The following is an 18022-nucleotide window of genomic DNA, read 5'->3' as shown; positions in this document are numbered from 1 at the left end:
TTCTTGTCTTCTTTGCCTTCTTCTCCTCCTCCTGTTTCTTCTTCTCCTCCTCCTTCTCCTTCTTCTTCTTCTCCTCCTTGTCTTCTTCTCCTTCTTCTTCTTCTTGCCTTCTTCTTCTTCTTCTCCTGCTCTTCTTCTTCTTCTTGCCTTCTTCTTCTTCTTCTACTACTTCTCCTCTTCTTCTTCCTCTTCTTCTTCTTCCCAAAGAATCTGAATCTTTCTAGCATATTCTTCCTCCCTTTTCAGTCCTGAAGAGGGATCTTCACGTGAAGCTGCGACAGTTTGTTCATTTCCATAGATGCTGCCTGACCTGCTGAGTTCCTCCAGCATTTTGTGTGTGTTGCTTTGGATTTGCAGCATCTGCAGACTTTCTCTTGTTTATCTTTTCCTATTAGTCACCTGAAACTTTGGAACATGCCTGAACGATCTGTGACTGGATATTTTTGAACCATCTGTATAGATATGTAAGAAACCATAATATCTGCACTAAATGACATAGCCTGCATGTGATGTTTTCAGGTACTTTGGTCACATGAGGTGAATACAATGTTTAATTAAGCCGATGTGTTTCTCTTAAAATACTGGCCAATGAGAACCTCATTGTTCACTTGTTTACGACAAGAGGCTGAGCAAGAAGTATTGATAAAAATTTAACTTTGTCAAAAACAACTTTTGACTTGGAGAGGTCATGTTGCTGTGTTAGAAAGCTCAGGTTAGAAATAAGCCCCTTGGGACCTGGAAAGTGAATATTCATTACACTCTTAGCGAAAACACACATAATAAGATTTATTATCACTGACATATATGTCATGAAATTTATTATTTTGTGGCAACAGTACAGTGCAAAGCCATAAAATCAATATGAATTACAAAATAAAAGAAACTGGTGGCTGAGGGGAAGAAGCAGTTCCTGCACCATTGAGTGTGGGTCTTCAGGCCCCGGTACCTTTCCCTGATGGATCTAATTGTCATGTTACCAACAGAGGAAATTGAATTAAAATCCCTAAAGTCCCTAAAGTGTTGCTATCCAAGAAGCTGTGCTTTACTTGTTTATTTATTATTATATTTTATTGTATTTATTATTATTATTTATTTTTTCTCTCTCTGCTAGATTATGTATTGCATTGAACTGCTGCTGCTAAGTTAACAAATTTCACGTCACATGCCAGTGATAATGAACCTGATTCTGATTCATGAGAAGGCAGAGGTACGATGTCTTCTTGAACTGCTGCAGCCCTTAAGGTGTTGGGATAATCCCCTCCCCCCAATGAGTCCCAAACTGGTGGGGTATTTTGAAAAATGCTTTCATTTACAAATCTCTGCCTCTTTATGCAGTTCTGGTGTGAATATGAGAAGTGGCTGAAGGCTAGACAACCTGGTGGAGAGTCTCTTCAGAACACTCTCGTCCCAATTCCCAATGGCAGGAAGCTAGGGTTGAGAATGTGGAAGATGTTGTGCAAAATATGTCTCCTTTACAGGATTTGTGATTCAAATTGAGCCTAAAACAGGGAACAGGAGCCTCCTTAAAATTATTAATTTCACGGCAGTTGATATCTGTTGGAGTGCTGACTTAAGAAAATGGTTAAAGCTGAAACAAACAGAACTTGATTAGCATGGGAACTAAACTCTGACATAAACACAAATACTTGTCTGGAAGTCTTTCCAACAATGATAAAAAATTACTGAAGGGAACACATATTGAAATGGCAAAAATTGGACATTATTTCTATGTATTTGCATTGTCAGACTGTTGCTGAAGTTTTAGGGAACTTCATTTATTCCACCCCGCCCCCCCCCCGCAGAGCTGATGTGAAGGTACTCTCCTGTATTCTCCCCATAATATGTACACTCTGGCAGAGAAGATAAAGCAGAGGTTTTGTGCTGAGTAATTAAATTTAAGGTTTTTACTTGTCATTATCAGTACACAGGTGTAAAGGAGAACAGAATGATCTGATGCAGCATATAAAAAAAAATAAGCATCAAGAGCACAATATCAAAAACAATATAAAACATATTGAATATAAATACATAAAATAAGATTAACTCATATAGTACATAGACTGATGTATGTCCATAAAGTGACCCAAGGTCCAGGATTATCTCTCCGTAAGGTAACCCTGAAAGGAAATGATGAAGTCATGGTGCCGGGGAGTGTGCCGGGATGGGTTAATGGGTGAAGGTGTTGATCAGCCTGATGGCTTGGGGGAAGTAACTATTTTTGACTCTGGCAGTCCTGGCGTGGAGACTGCGTAGCCTCTTCCCTGCTGGGATTGGGACCAACAGTCCATGAGCAGGGTGAGTGAGATCCTTCATAATATTGCTAGCCTTTTTCCAGCACCCTCCTGTATATATGTCCTTGATGGTGGGTAGGCTGGTGCTGGTGAAGCGTTAGACAGTTCTAACTACCCATTGTAGAGGCCTCCTTTCTGCTGCAGTGCAGTTTCGGTGCCACGTGGCACATCATGTTAGGATGCTCTCAACTGAGCATCTGTGGAAGATCGTGAGTATTGATGTGTGTAGTCCAGCTCACTGCAGCCTCCGGAGAAACTAGAGGCATTGGTGAGTGTGGTTGACTGTGGAGGATGTGTTCCTGCACCATGAGAGTTTGTGCGAGATGTGCACCTCCAGGAGTTTGAAACCGCTCACAGTTTTGCCTACTGTGCTGCTGAAAAGAGGGGTGTGACTGGTGCGGGTGCTCCAGAAGTAGGTAACTATTTTGGTAATGTTATTGATATTGATGAAGAGATTAGTTGTCTGGCACCAGGCCTTGAGTGATGACTAATTTAACTTGGCTGGGATAACAGCGAGAGAGATTTGCATTGAATCTAAAGTGGCTGCACAGACCTGGAAGTTCTTCGTGTCCCTCGCCATCCAAGTCATTCTCTCTTCTCGTTCCTACAGTCAATGAGCAGGCACAGGAGCCTGAAGACGCACACTCCACATTATAGGACTAGTTTCTTCCTCTCTACCATTGGATTTCCAGATGGTCCATGAACGCATGAAGACAACCACGCTACCCCTCCTTTGTCCTGTTTGTTTATGATTTTTATAACTTGAAGTAATATTTTTATGTGTAACACTGTACTGCTGCCACAAAACAACATATTTCTTGAGATACTGTATGTTAGTGATAATAAATCTGATTCTGATCCTGAGTCTGGCGGGCAGTGCAGGAACGAGCTTTGCTTGCCGTTTCACCCGAGATCCAAGTCATCACTCTACTCATTTGTCCCCTCACATCATGGCCTCAGGAACCAGACAGGGACCAGGAAAGGCTAACAACTGTTATAGGAGATTGTGATTCACACACTATTTCCTAGTTTTGTTCCTAATCTTAGGAAGGAGTGCCCTATTTCAGTTGATAGTCACTGAGATGCATGTTTATGCAAGTGCCGGTGCGCCTCAGTGCTGCCACTTTTCAAACGCCAAGAGACCTTCCTCTGAAATTTTTCTTGTACACTTCAAAATTAGTGATAAGTACAGTTCGTTTCTCAAAGCATGTCACTGTAAACTGTTGGAAAAAATGCCTCCTTATTTTTGCAGTGCTGAATATGTCAAACAGTGAAGCTGAGAGACAGCTGAATTTGGCAGGCACTGCACACAGAAAGCATGGTCAGAAACTTTACCTGAGACTGTGAAGGGAGTGCCAGAAAGAGGATAACTTCTGCTTCACATTTCTTCTCGATCCTTCTGTTCTATATCTAGTAGGTGATTAGTATGGCACCAAGAGCATAAACAATCAGGTCGTTCGCCAATTAAAATCATGTAAAACTGCAATGAAAAAAAGGCATACAAAGAAACCAGGAACACATATAACATGAACTGCAAAGTCCTCTAAAAGTGACTCCATTCCACAAACCACACCAATTAAACCTGGGCCAAGACCCAAGGATCCTGCACCTTCTTCTGGCAGCAGTGAGGGAGAAGGAGACTGGTTAAACGCAAGCAGATGGCACTGAACACCCGCTTGCTTTCTGCTCTTGTCCTCATTGATTTCAATCTCACTTGACGCTTTATTTGGGGTGATCGGTGAGTAATGGAGCCGATCACGGGTTCGTGCTCAACCATTAGGCCGCATACTCTGTTTTCAACCTCGCTCTCAACCACACCGAATTCCCTCGGAGACAGCAGAAGTGCCAGGTCGCACATTTGGCCCAATAACACATTAGTTACAGGCTCTAATCACACACAGATTAGTAGTAGAAGTATATTTAAAACTAGAGGGAGAAGAAGAAGACGTTTTGTGAACTTTCTGCAGGATGTCGCTATTAGCCGTGTTGGTCGCTGGCACCATCTTGCAAATATACCCAGTGACTTGGCCTCCCCCCACCTCTGTGGCCACAAATTCCACCGATTCTCTGCCCTTCTGGCTGAAGAAATTCTTCCTCATCTTAGTTTTAAACGGATGTCCCCTTATTCTGCAGCTGTGTGTGTGGTTTTATCACTCACAAAGGCAATCACTGTACATGTTTGATTCAATAATAATTTGAAGACTTCAATGGAGTCAGGCTGACATTTGAGATCATTCTAAGAGGTTCAGTTCTAGATAAGGAGAAAAACCGTATGAAGCTCTCATGGACCTTTATTAATGGCATTTAGAATATGATGTGTCATTCTGAAATTCCTATGATAATAAAGACATTGAAAAAGGTGCAACAATCTGTGCAAGAGTGAGATAAGAATGCAGAAGCTGAGAGTTGATGGGGTTTACGACTGAATTCCATTATGACTGCTGTAATGTATGGATCTATTTCTTTTAGAGCAATAACCTCCCCCCCCGCCTTAGCACTACATATTGATCTGTTTATGCATGTGCTGTTGTCTATGCATGCACATTGTTTTCTCTCTCTCTCACTGCAATGTGACTTTTCCAGTTAAAGCCATCTCCCACGTGTGTGCTCTTATTTAATTGACATGTAGTTATGCATAGACACAAGCGGGTGATGAACATAAGCCTCAGTGTTAGAAAAAATCATAAACTGCACTGACAGTTATGGGATGAAACAATAAGAGTTAAATAGAACAAGAAGGCTGTCACAGACGCTAACAAATGCGTGAATACTGCACAGTACATGGTAACAGTGAAAGACCCATGGAATTTAAAGTGAAAATAATGTGGCGATGGCTTCAGTTGGGAAAATTGATAAATTTGGTAGCTCTAATGGAGGTTACGGGTTGTAAATCGAGAGGTTTGAACTGTATTATAACACGAACAACATGGAGGAGCAAAAGAAAGCCCCTACGCTTCTTAGCTTAATGGGTGCAAGAACGTACACCCATCTGATGTAACATGGTAAACCCTGCAAAGCTAGCAAGCAATGTGTTCGATGAAATTGTTTCAATTTTACAAAATCGCTTGAGCCCTAGACACTGGATATAACTAAGAGATTTAGATATTACAAAAGGAACCAATCAAAAGATTTCTGAATACATTGATGAACTGTGCAAACTTTCTGAGTGCTTTGGCTTTAGAGATTGAATTGTTGTTCCATTAAGGGACAGGCTTGTATGTGGCATGCATAGTCAAAAGAGGCTACTGTCCAAAAGAGACCTAAACTTAGAACTGGCATTGACCATTGCAGTATCTGTAGAGACCACAGCAAGGGAGGCAGCAGAACTACAGAAAAAGAAGTTAGAATGTGAAAAGCACAAAATGTTCCAGAATGGTGCTAAAAGCCAAAGATGTTAGCGATGTGACAAATCCTCCAATCGATTATTGTTTCAAAGAAAAAGTCTGCAGAAAGTGTCACAAAGTCACATAGAGAGAACGTGCAAGGCAGACAAAAAGCACAATCGCGTGAAAAGTCTGAAACACAAAACTAAGCATATGCATGAAGTTACTGAATGAAAAACGGAATCAGACAACATAAAGTCTGACAAGAGTGAACTGTCATACCTAAAATAGCATAGCATTACTGAAGCAGATCACAAAATCATATGGATCACAATGGATGAGTCTGGTGTAAAACTGAAAATGGAACTGAGCACAGGGTCAGTTTTGTCTATAATTCCAGAGGCTGACTACAACAACAGATAGCATTAGAGAAGACCTCAGTGATGCTAAGGAATTACACAGGTGAAAAAGTGTTTCCCAAAAGCAAACTGAAAGTGAATGTGACGTGAGGAGGTCAAACACAACAGTTAGAGCTTTACATATTGAAAAGTGGAAGGCCAGCATTTTTTGGGCATGAATGGTTGAGAAAAGTCCAACTGGACTGGTGCTCAATCAAAGCTCTCAGTGTCACATCAACAGGCAACTGCAGCCCAAATGGTATCACCAACCAGAGGCTATCACAGCTGCTTAATGCTAATCAGAAGGTATTTAAGAAGGGAATAGATAAACAGATCAAAGACTTGGTCAGGAGTTGTTCGGAATGCCATGAAGTTCAAAATGCACCCCCACAGGTAGGATTATATCCGTGGGAGTGGCCGCCTTCACCATGGCAAAGAGTACATAATGACTTTGCTGGACAATTCATGGACTCCATGTTTCTGATTGCTGGGGATGCTCATTTGAAATGGCCGGAGGCTATACCAATGTTGTCAACCACCTCAGCAAAGACCGTCTCCACTCTGAGGACTATCTTTGCCAGAAATGGCTTACGAGAACAAATTATGAATGACAACGGGCCACACTACATGTCAGAGGAATTCTGACTGTTCATGAGGAAATATGGCATCAGACATTTTAAATCAGCTCCTCACCACCCAGCAATGAATGGGTTAGCTGAAAGGTTTATCCAAACTTTCAAGAAGACTACTAAAGTGATGGAGAAGGAGGATATTTCTCTACAGCACAAGCTGGACAACTTCCTTTTTGTGCAGTGTAATGGACAACTTCCAGTAACATCACAGGCATGTAGGTACAGACCAGACATGCAATATAAACTACACGTAAAATTCTAACATTTATTGAATAAAATAGATTTTGTAAGAGCATGATCTTAGTGCACTCCCACCATCCCATTACCTCTTCTCCAATCAGTGCCCTCTTTGCATAATTTTCAGAAGTATTTCAGAATTTTTATTTTCATTCCCAGGATCATTCTCGTAAACATCCTCTGGACCCCCTCCCATGCCAGCACATCCTTTCTTAGATGTAGAGCCCAAAGCTGCTAACAATACTTCAAATGTGGTCTGACCAATGTCTTATAAAGCCTCAGCATTACGTCCTTGCTTTTATATTCTTGTCCTCTCTCAATGAATGCTAACAGTGCATTTGCCTGACTTAAACTGTGAGTTAACCTTCAGTGAATCCTACACCGGGACTCCCAAATTCCTTTGCACCTCTGATTTATGAATTTGCTCCACATTTTGAAAATGGTCTCTGCCTTTATTCCCTTTATTCCATTGGTGCATGACCATACATTTTCCTACAGTGTGCTCCATCAACCACTTCTTTGTCCATGCTCTTAATCTGTCCAAGTCTTTCTACATACTCACTGCTTCCTCAACACTACCTGCCCCTCCCTCCTTGAATAATTCACAAATTTCTCAACAAAGTCATAATCCCATCACCTAGATCAGGGGTCGCCAACCCGTCGATCTTTGAGACTTTCCCAGTGGATCCTGAAGAGAAATCAAAAATAAATACACAAATACTGTTGTAATGTGAGCATTATAAAAGTAAGTAATACTAAATAGGATAATGGTAATATAGCAATCTTTTCGCTAAAAAGCTATTTGTAAAGAGAGATTGTTTCCAGGTTGCGAGGGTTTAGTTCTATTCTTTCTGCCCAGTGCACATGTGTGTAGTTCCCCCGCCATGCACCGCATTTTCAGTGTAGCCTGTGCTGCATCAAAGTGACCAATCAGATTAGATAAGAGTACAGACTGTTGCAAACATCAATATACGGCAGTGGTCCCCAACCTCCGGGCTGCAAAGCGTGCAGTGGTGCAGCCGTAGTCGGGACGCACACAGCACATCTTTAACAAAAAAAGCTGGAATAAACAAGCTAATTAATTAGGTGCCGCCCGGCACATAAATGTCAGCTCAGATCAGAGGCGACGCAATCAGCAATCGCTCGTGATATCCTGACAGCATAGCGGAGGCTCCACGAAAGAAGGCGAAAACATACAAATTCCATCCAGAATGGGAAGAGGAATTTCTATTTACCTTGGTGAAAGACAAGTGTGTATGTATGTTGTGCCACCAAACACAAGCACTGACTAAAAGAGGGAATCTGGAGCGGCACCACAACACCAACCACCAGGAATTTAAAGACACCTACCCCCCCAAAGAGCACAATTCGTGCCTGGAAAGTTGAGCTGAAATCGGGGTTGAAGACCCAGCAATCGTTTTCCACAAAACATGCTGCTCAAAATAAGGCTGCTATTGAAGCATCATTTCATGTAAGTCACCTTTTGGCTGAACACAAGACGCCTTTTACAGATGGCGATTTATTCAAGGAAGCAATGGTCATTACCGCAGAGACTGTTTTTAATGACTTTAAAAACAAAAACGGCATCACAACCGCAATACGTAATATACTGCTTGGCCCTGCAACAGTGACAAGGAGGGTAGAGCCACCGTCAGAGGACGTGAATATTTTTCACTACAGTTCAATGAATCCCTGGATGTAATGCAAACAGCTCAGCTTGTTGTATTTGTCAGAATGGCTTTCCAGGATTTTACAACAAAGGAGGACTTGCTCACTCTTTTGCAATTAAAGGAATGAACGAGAGGTGAAGATATTTACAATGAGTTTAAAAAAATATGTCCATGAAAATGACATCCCACTACTGATGGGGCCGAGCAATGCGCGGTGTGCACGTTGGTTTTATACCACTAAAAGTCAGTGCCTACCTCGGGTCAACTTATCTATGTGAAATCGCATTTTCAAAGATGAAAATTATTAAATCTAAGTACAGGAGCTGACTTACTGACAGACACCTCACTAAGGTTGCTAACCCAAATAACGGACAAAAGTAGCAGTCAAATCCCGGGACATTTGTGCTTACCCTGAGAAAGACTGCCGTGACCATGAAGTCTTGCACGGGCAACTGTGTGTGCATGCGCGTATGTGCCGATTTTTTTTTTACCCCACAAATTGGTTTTGGCTTAATTTTCATCACTTCTGCTTTATATAGGCTGTGTATTTATCATATCATTCCTGCTTTTACTATATGTTAGTGTTATTTTAGGTTTTATGTGTTATTTGGTATGATTTGGTAGGTTATTTTTTTGGGTCTGGGAACGCTCAAAATTTTTTTCCATATAACTTAATGGTAATTGCTTCTTCAGTGTAAAGCATTTTGGCACAAAAGGTTTCATAGGAACGTTCTACCTTAGTAGGAGGAATATGGGACAGTTGGCAACCCTACACCTCACAGACTGTCTCAGACTGGCTGTCTGTAGTTATGAGCCAAATTTTAGGGAACTAGCAGAAAGTATTCGGCCCCAGTCATCACACTGAGTGCAAAAGCCAATTTTTACTCATTTATTTTTTGTGTTGAAATAAAATTAATTAATGAAACTTAGAATTAAAGTTGTGAAGTATTGTAATACTCTTAAAGAAAGACAGCTATGGCCTGTTTGATATGTTAGTTACAGTGTTTTCTTGTTTGAATTAATTTGAAAGTTTGACAAAAGTATTTTGTGTAATTCAAATCCAATTCACCCAAATAAAAGGCCTCAAATTGGAAGTACAATCTGAGCTGTTGTTTCTCTAGACGATTTAGTAGGTAGATCTTGTCTTTCACTGAGGTCGAGGTAGGGGATCTTGGGCTTAAAAAGGTTGGTGACCACTAACCTAGATCATTAACGTAGAACGTAAGAAGCAGCTGACCCAACACCGACCCCTGCAGGACACCACTAGTCACCAGCAGCCAACCCTATATTCCCACTCTGTCTTTTGGCAATCAGTCAATCTTCTGTCCTTGCTCTATCATTCCTGTAAGTCCATGGGCTCTTCACGTTTGATTGTCATTTAACGATACATGAATATCTATGAATAAAGTCAAACGAAACAGCATTACAATGGGGCCAAGGTGCAAAACACAGTATCAACAGTTATACACAGCACAAAGCACACATAACACATATAAGATAGCAGTGAAATACAGACACACAAAGAAAAAGAGTCTAAGTCCCTGAGTCCATCAATGTTGCAGCAGTCTACTGTAGAAGACACTGTATCTTGGTTTCTGCTGAGTGAACACCGGAGAACATTATGAACTTCATCATGCATGCCATGCCTCATTGCCTCTGGAACTCCGGTAGAGCACAACAATTCTAACGCATCTCTCCTGGGTACTGCCAACAGGTGACACTGGGGTTTGAGGTGCTGCAGTGAAACCTCTGACCGCAGATTACAGGGGGAATGGGAAGAAAAACTCAGTGAGTGGGGTGACTGAGAAAACAGAATTGTTTACTATTAATGAGATGATGTACCAAGGAACATTTGAATAGGCATATTAAATCACTCTCCTGTTTTCTTCAGGTTGGTGGTGGAGAGGGTTTAGTGTGTCAGGTGATGAAATGTGTGTCACCATACACCCAGCTTGTTACCTGTTCTGATAACCACAGAATACTGGCTGTTTCAGTGCAGGTCCAGATGAAGGATCTTGGCCCAAATTGCTGACTGTTTATTCTCCTTCACAGAACCTGCCTGACCTGCTGAGTTCCTTCAGCATCTCATGTGTGTTGCTTCAGTGCAGGTGCTGATTAGCTGTGAATCCAGTATGGGAGCCATGGTAGAGATTGGGCTCTCACCCTGTGGATGTGACTTCTTTTATTGTTTCTTCACACTCCTCTGGTGGGATTTGATTTCATTTTGGTTGGATTACTACACCAGAAACATATTATAATGCCATAATACTGCAGAGAGAGTGAAACTGGTGTTATAAACCTGAATGATTTACACATTTAGTTTATAGCGTTAAATAGACTGATAAATTCTTAGTGTAATAATGATCCACTGACAGATCCCATTGATAAGATTAATTCATTGGTAGATTCTATCTATAAAGCCCATGCATTGTTGGCCTCTGTTTATAATATCAATGGTTTGGCAAATTATATTCATGAAGCATTGATTGTTTATATTACTAGTAATTCATAGTATCTATAAAATAATACTTTACAATTTTGAATAGTTGACAATTTAGTAATGCTCATTTCTGATATGTTTTGCTTATTTTCTCAAAACGTCTGCTGAATATATCTAAAATGTCAATATATTGCAGGGAATTCTATTAATATGTTACCTTCTTTCCATTCAGGGTGTCGGACAAGTTTCCACTAGGATTATCTCAAGTGAAATTGGTGGGGCCAAGCAGCATTACTCCAGCCAGAGCCTTGACTAGAAAAAGCTCCCCGCTCTCTAACTCAATCACTGTCTCTGGCAGCTACTGAAAGCACAGAGAAACTGTTTGTCATTGCAGGCTGTGCCAAGAAAGGAGGAAAGAAAGGACTTGGTAGGGAGGACTCACTTGCTCTTGATGGTGACAACTAGGACAGGCTCTTCCTTGGTTGGTGAATTCTTCAACCAGAACAACAATACATCTTATCTCTATGAATCTCTGTGGCACGTGAACAATATGGTGATCTTTCAAATGGGTAGGATAAATGATGTGGCCTTGTCCATCATCTATCGCGATCTGCTGCAGCAATTGATGCTCTGTGATCTATACGCTTTGGAAAGAATCCTGATCCCAAAGCCCCAACACCCTGTTCCGGCAACTCTCAAGCAAGTCCTTGTGTGAGGGCTTGGTGCCCATGCTAGCCAAGAGTGGAGAGAAGGAGAAGTTCTCCTATCACTTGCATCGTTGTGGGATACTCAACTTGACCTTGACTCCAGAAGCAGGTTGTGGATATGAAGACCATGTGAATAAGTCAGCTGGAGTTCATTTGACTGCTGGTGGAGCACCTGAAGATCTACCTTAAGATCATTCATCAGGTGAGGGACCCCACGGTTGTGCTGGCTTCTCGGATGGCAGCCTTCCTCAGTCATTTTGAAACATGGAAGAAATGGACCAAAGGAAAAAAGGAGCCTAATGACAAAGAGATAGATAAGGTCTGAAAGGACTGCAAGAACATCCGAGCCTCTGTGCAGCTTGGTATCAGCTTTGCTCAAGGATCGCTTCATACTTATGCGTTATGAGGACATTGCTCTAGAACCTGTGAAAAGGGTGAAGGAGATGTACCACCTTGCTGGCATTCCCTTTGCACCTGAGGTCAAGGAGTGAATTGACAAAAACACCCGAGCTTCCAGGCCTGATGCCAGTACATACTCAACGTACAAAATCGTTTCAGAGCAGTTTCAAAATTGGTGGCTCCGTCTGCCATTCAGGATTGCCAGAATGGTCCAACAAATATGTGATCCAGCAATGAAATTGTCTGGGTACAAGTTTGTCAAAGATGCCAGCAAATGCACATTAGTGACAGACCAATTGATTCGTAGAGATAGAAAGCTTTGCACAGGTCGGAGAGAAGAGTATAAAAAAGGAGTGCTTCATGGGCTCGGTGGACCAATTGATTCACAGTTCATTAGCAGGAGCAATTAAAAGTAAAGCAGGGTCAAAGCAGAGCAGCCATTGTGTGAGTGGGCCAGTGCAGGAGTGGGAACTTGAGGCTTTGACTCAAGAGGCTTTGGTGGGGAGGCACAGGTAAGTAGCGGGAAAGGCTTTTGTCGTGGTTGAATAAAAAGTCACTAAATTACAGCTAATTAAATAAAGCAGGGATGATACAAGGTCAGATGATGTGCTATAGCTGCATGATAAGGGAGCTGGTGGACCCCATTGTGGATCCTGGTGACCACATCAATAGCAAGTGTTGGCAGCTGGAGGAACACAGGCTCAAAGTTGATGACCTGGAATCTGAGCTTCAAACACTGCGGCACATCAGGGAGGGACAGAGTTACCCGGATTCTCTGTTTCAGGAGGTAGTCACACCCATTAGATTAGCTGTCTCAAATTCGGACTGTGGTCAGGAACAAGAGGGTGTGACTGCGAATGAGGCGGGTAGTGGGATCCATGAGACAGTGCTGGAGAAGCCTCAGCCCTTGAGCTTGTCCAACAGGTCTGAGATTCTTGCCCCCTGTGTGGATGAGAGTGGGGGCTGTAGGAAGGATGAGCAACCTAACTGAGGTAATTGAGGTTAGCATAGTCAGGGGAATAGACAGAGTCCTCTGTCGTGAGGATAGAGCATTCGAAAGGCTGTGTTGCCTGCCTGCTTGGTGCCCAGGTTTGGGACATCTTGCCTGACCTGCAGAGGAATTTGCAGTCTGAGGGGAAAGATCCAGTTGCCGTGGTCTATGTGGGTATCAATGACATAGGCAGAATGAAGAAAGAGGTTCTGCTGAGGGAATTTGAGCAGCTAGGGACTGAATTAAAAAGCAGAACCAAAAAAGTGGTAATCTCTGGATTACTACCTGAGCCATGTACAAATTGACGTAAGGTCAAGAAGACTAGAGTTAAGTGTGTGGCTCAAAGATTGGTGGGGAGAAGAAGGTTTAAGTTCATGGGAAATGTGCACCGGTATTAGGGAAGGAGGGAGCTGCACCAATGGGACGGGTTTCATCTGAACGTTGATGGGACCTGGATCCTAACAAATTGCATAACTAGGGCTGTGGATAAGGCTTTAAACGAAATAGTAGGGGGGAGGGTTCAACAGATTAGGGAAGTATGGATAAAGTAAAAGAGAAAAGTGTGGATAAAGATAAAAAAAAAGCAAAAGATAAAAAAAGACAAAAGTAAGAGTGGAGTAAAGAAAAGTCAAGGGCAAAAGAGAAAAAGATTACAAGATTTTAAAAGCACAATGAGTGTAAGGGCACTTTATCTGAATGCCCGTAGTATTCGAAGCAAGGTCAGCGAACTTGTGGCCCAAATCAGTATAAAGGGGTATGATTTCATGGCCATTACAGAAACATGATTGCAGGGTGGAGAGGACTGGGAATTAAATATCCAAGGATATCAGGTAATATGGAAGAATAGGTAGGAAGGTAAGGGAGGTGGAGTAGCCCTTTTTAATTAAGGATAAAATCAGGGCGATAGTGAGAGATGATATAAGATCTAAGTAGTAGAATTTTGAATCCCTCTGAGTAGAGATTCGGAATAGTAAAGGGAAATATCACTGGTGGGAGTTGTCTATCAGCCACCAAATAATAACGTTACAGTGGCACAGGCAATAAACAGAGAGATATCTGAGGTATGTAAGACCGACACAGCAGTTATCTCGGGGGACTTTAACTTGCACATAGATTGCGTGAATTCAGTTGGTCGAGGCAGTCTTGAAGGGGACTTAATAGAACTCATATGTGATGGCTTTCTTGAACAGCATGTTACTGAACCTACAAGGGAACATGCTATCTTAGATCCAGTCCTGCGAAATGAGACAAGTAAAATTAGTGACCTTGTAGTTAAGGACCCTCTTAGAAAGAATGATCATAGTATGACTGAGTTTCTTATACAAATGGAGGGTGCAATAGTCTTTTATCAAAACCTAGTGTATTATGCCTAAATAATGGAGACTAGAATGGGATGAGAGAGGATTTGACTAGTGTAGACTGGGAACACAGGCTGTATGGTGGGATGGCTTAGGAACAGTGGATGACATTCAAAGAGATTTTTCCCGGTGCTCAACAAAAGTATATTCCAGTTAAAAGCAAGGACAGTAAGGGTGGGGAGAGCCAGCCATGGATAACTAAGGAAATAAAAGAAGGCATTAAACTAACAGCTCATGCATACAAAGTCGCCAAAAGTAGAGGGAAACTAGAAGACTGGGAAAACTTTAAAAAGTAACAAAGAACCACTAAGCGAGCAATGAAGAAAGGGAAACTAGATTATCAAAATAAACCAATACAAAATATAAAAATGGATAGTAAAAGTTTTTATAATTATATAAAGCGGATCGTGGTGGCTAGAGTGAACATAGATCCCTTGGAGGACGAGAAAGGGAAATTTATATTGGGTAATGAGGAAGTGGCAGAGGCTTTAAATGACTATTTTGTGTTGGTCTTCACGGTGGAGGACATGTCCAACATGCCAAAGAGAGATGTTATGGATACGATGGGAGGTGAGGACCTCGATAAAATAGCTATCACAAAAGAGGTAGTGCTGAGCAAACTTGTAGGCCTGAAGATAGACAAGTCCCCTGGTCCTGATGGAATGCATCCCAGGGTACTGAAGGAAATGGCAGAGGTTATGGTTGAGGCTTTAATGATAATTTACCAAATTTTCTGGACTCTGGGCAGGTCCCAGCAGATTGGAACATGGCGAATGTCACACTGCTGTTCCAAAAAGGACGTAGGCAAGGGCAGGTAACTATAGGCCAGTTAGTTTAACATCTGTAGTTGGGAAAATGCTTGAAGCTATCATTAAAGAAGAAATAGTGAGGCATCTGGAAATAAATGGATCTATCAGGAAGATGCAGCAAAGGCAGGTCCTGTTTGACAAACTTACTGGAGGTCTTTGAGGATATAACAAGCGCAGTGAATAGAGGGGAACAGAAGGACATTATTTACCTGGATTTCCAGAAGGCGTTCAATAAGGTGCCGCATAAGAGACTTATCCATAAGATAAGGATACATAGAGCTGGGGGTGATATATTAACATGGATGGAGGATTGGTTAACTAACAGAAAACAGAGAGTTGGGATACATGTGTGTTACTCTGGATGGCAATTAGTGGTCAGCTGTGTGTCACAGGGGTTGGTGCTGGGCCTGCAACTGTTCATGATATACATTAACAATCTGGAGGAGGGGACTGAGTGTAGTGTATCTAAGTTTGCTGATGATTAAATTGAGTGGAAAAGCAAATTGTTCAGGAGATGCAGAGAGTCTACAGAGAGATATAGATAGACTAAGTGAGTGGGAAAGGTCTGACAGATGGAATACAATGTTGGTAAATGCGAGGTTATTCACTTTGGAAGGGAAAATGAAAGAGCAGATTATTATTTAAATGGTAAAAAATTGCAGCATGATGCTGTGCAGAGGGACTTGGGAGTGCTTGTGCATGAATCACAAAGGTTGGTTTGCAGATGCTGCAGGCTATCAAGAAAGCAAATGGAATGTCGTCCTTCATTGCTAGATGGATTGAATTTAAGAGCAGGGGGCTTATGCTGCAACTGTATAGGGCACTGGTGAGGCCGCACCTAGGCTACATCCACACTACGCCAGATCATTTTGAAAACGCCGGCTTCGAGTAAAAACGACAGGCATACACACTAAGCGTTTTTCAAAATATCTCTGTCCACACTAACACGGATATTTGGGCGAATCTCCTCTACTGGGCAAGCGCAGGACACACAGAAAACAAGCAAAGAGGAAACTTAGTGTGCGTTGTCCAGTTACAGAGTAGAAAAACTTCAAAGGAATTGCTCTTGGCTCTCGCGCAGGAGGACTTAAAACTTAAAAAAAACAAATACTGGAGTGTATGGAGGCAACTGACAGGGAGTTCACAGACAGTATGATCCGGCTGACGACGAACTTTGAAAAACTGACTAGCTCTGTTGCATTAATAAAGCACCTTGTTAAATGTATAAAACATGTCTGCATCAGTGTTACCTTGTATTTCCATACAATGTTACATTAGGCTGTTACACATCTATTGTCAGAGAAGTACTTGCATAAATAGGTAAACCACCTTCATACAAGCAAGGACAGAAAACAGGGCGAAGTGAGTATACTTATTTATTCAGTAAGCTATGGGTCAAAGTATTTGGTGAGTACATTTCTAACTCTTCTGGCTTCAGTCTCGTTGCCGTCTGTTCTGAAATTGTTAGGTTATGTGGGGGGTTGCGTTCAAGAAAACAATGAAAGGCCGCGCTGCGGCCGTCTGTCCCGGCACATCATGACAGCGTTTTTAAACAGTCAAAAAAGCTCACTTTACAATTTAACTCTCACGCCGTTCACACCGACTGCGTGTTATAACAGCCGTACGGCAGTGCTTGCACAGTACCAAGCAGAAGCAGAAAAAGCATTGTTGTTGTGGTGTTGTCATGACAGCGTTTTTAAATCTCTCTGTTTACCCCGTACACACTACAACAGATATTAGGCGTTTTCAGATTTATTCACTTTGGTGACCGTTGCTGAAAATCTCTGTTTTCGGGGGATGAAAACGCCGCTTTAAGGTGGACGGAGGGTCAAAGCAAAGAGAAAAATCTTCGTTTTCAAAATTATCCGGCGTAGTGTTGACGTAGCCCTAGAGAACTGCATGCAGTTCTGATCTGCTTACTTGAGGAAGGATATACTGGCTTTGGAGACGGTGCAGAGGAGGTTCACTAGGTTGATTCCAGAGATGAGGGGGTTAGCCAATGAAGAGAGATTGAGTCCTCTGGGACTGTACTTGCTGAAATTCAGAAGAATGAGAGGAGATCTTTAAAAAACAAATAAAGTTATGAAAGGGATAGATAAGATAGAGGCAGGAAAGTTGTTTCCACTGGTAGGTGAGACTAGAACTAGGGGACATAGCCTCAAGATTCGGGGGAGTAGATTTAGGACAGAGATGAGGAGGAACTGCTTTTCCCAGAGAGTGGTGAATCTGTGGAATTCTCTGCCCAATGAAGCAGTGGAGGCTATCTCAGTAGATATTTTTAAGACGAGGTTGGATAGATTTTTGCACAGTAGGGGAATTAAAAGTTATGGGGAAAAGTCAGGTAGGTGGAGATGAGTCCATGGCCAAATTAGGCATGATCTTATTGAATGACGAAGCAGGCTTGACAGGCCAGATGGCCTACTCCTCCTCCTATTTCTTATGTTCTTATGTTTTTAAAGATGCGGCAACACTTGCCAACAGATTTGCCAGTCTGTTCAAGAACAGAAACTTCAGAATAACCTAATTTAAGTAGAAGTTTTGATTGTCCTCCAGTCTTTGAAAGAATGCAACTTATCATCAGAGAATAAGCTTGAAACATCTTCAAAAGTGTCGAGTAAATTCAATATCTCCTAGATGGGTATGCAATGGCCTTATTAGGCATGACAATGACAGAACAGTTGCCTGAGTACAGCTGATAATGGAAACACATATATTATGCACACACATGAGAGATTTACTTAATAAGAGAACGATTATTTGAAGGAGG

At 41.9% G+C, this 18022-nt stretch overlaps 1 pseudogene; it reads left to right on the top strand.

Annotated features, from left to right (window-relative positions):
* The window catches only part of LOC140212251 (carbohydrate sulfotransferase 3-like), a 53671-nt pseudogene extending 35892 nt beyond the window's left edge, over positions 1-17779 (top strand).
* Positions 17780-18022: the final 243 nt, after the last annotated feature.

This window comes from Mobula birostris, chromosome 18, assembly GCF_030028105.1.
Source record: "Mobula birostris isolate sMobBir1 chromosome 18, sMobBir1.hap1, whole genome shotgun sequence".
Lineage (NCBI taxonomy): Eukaryota > Metazoa > Chordata > Chondrichthyes > Myliobatiformes > Myliobatidae > Mobula > Mobula birostris.
This window is presented reverse-complemented; position numbering and strand designations above follow the sequence as displayed.